The sequence below is a fragment of the Mixophyes fleayi genome, chromosome 5 (assembly GCF_038048845.1).
Source record: "Mixophyes fleayi isolate aMixFle1 chromosome 5, aMixFle1.hap1, whole genome shotgun sequence".
Lineage (NCBI taxonomy): Eukaryota > Metazoa > Chordata > Amphibia > Anura > Limnodynastidae > Mixophyes > Mixophyes fleayi.
In genome coordinates, this window is record NC_134406.1 from 38,864,839 (window position 1) to 38,866,503 (window position 1,665).

Genomic DNA, 1,665 nt, shown 5'->3' on the forward strand with positions numbered 1-1,665 from the left:
TTTATTGGGTCTAGTTATCAGTGTAAAAAGTAAGTCTGTATGGAAGTAATTTGAAATCCCACCAGTCAAGTGCTCTAGCACCCTTCTACTAAATCGTGTTCAGCGTCTGGATGTATCAGTGCCGTAACTAGACATTTTAGTGCCCTGGGCGAGACAGGGCACCGGCGCCCCCATCTAAGTGGGATTGACAATCATCAAGTGGGCATGGTCAACCTACTGTGGGGGCGTGGCTAGCGCATTACACGTTCTAGACCGCACTGAAACCCCCTCCCTCCCCATTCTGCTTTATGTAATGAGCCTCCATAGAATCAAAGTAGTTTAAATGCAGCTATCACATGCTAGTTGTATAAAAAATGAATGGGTTATTGAAATAAAACTCACTAAAACAAATTGAATTGCCCAGAGTGTCTGTTCCTGTATGTGTGTGTCCAGTGTATGTACCAGTGCATGTATGCCTAGTAACTGTAGTCTCTGAAAAATTACTTACCATAAGATGTCCAGGGACAGCACAGCAGAGCTTCAGTGCATAGGAAGTATCTAGATCCTGGAATGTTGGGTGCCCTATTTTGAAAAACAAATTATACACATTCCCCCCTCCATAATAGAAGCACAAATTCTCCCCCTCCATAATAGCAGCACACATTCCCCCTCTCCATAATAGCAGCACACATTCCCCCCCTCCATAATAGCAGCACACATTCCCCCCTCCATAAAAGCAGCACACATTCCCCCTTCCATAATAGCAGCACACACCCCCCCTTCCATAACAGCAGCACACATTGCCCCCCCTCCATAATAGCAGCACACATTCCCCCCTCCATAATAGCAGCACACATTGCCCCCTCCATAATATTGAAGTCCTACCTGTTTTTTCTTCCTGTCCAGCTGTCGCTGCCTGGCTCTTCTCTGCTTCTCTGCTGCTCTGCTGCCTAGCAACGTCATGACATCAGACGCTGAGGGGCAGAGGGCAGAGTTCAGAAGGGGGGAGGAGCTGGGTGGCGTTCGCCATTTTGGATGCGCCGGATGGCCGGCAGTCTGATTCTGAGGTCTGTTAGCTGTCAGTAAAAAGGCAGGTAGCGGGCGGCCTCTGCGCCCCCTTGGGCTTGCGCCCTGGGCGACAACACCGCCCGCACCTGCCTAGTTACGGCTCTGGGATGTATCACCTTGAGATGAGCTAGTATCTGGGAGACAATTGTACCCGTTCAATAACTTGTACTCTGAGTTATTTAAACAATTGATGTATCAATTTTTAATTCTCCAATTCTGATACCATTACTCCTCTGTATCAATATTTCAATATTGGAAAGCTGAACCTGAGTTTAAGTGAAACTAAAGATTTCACTTAATACTCTGAAAGTACAATTAACCAGTTAAGTAATTTTAATCAACCTTTCTTGTGTTGCTACTATGTGCATTAACATTAGGCATCTCAGACCTATCTTATCCAATCTCATCAGTAGAGTGGAGCAAAATTATGGTGAAATATTCTTCAAACTGTGGTCTGGTAGAACAGGTCATTGTGCAGATGTGAAAAGTTCTGGTGATACAGTCTTTGAGTTCTGCTATTGCTTCTGCAGAATGACATTTCACACTATAGTTGTAAATTCAAATTTCAGTGCTAGGATTGCATTGGTCAATTCCTTATGTTGTGTAGTATGGTTGGGT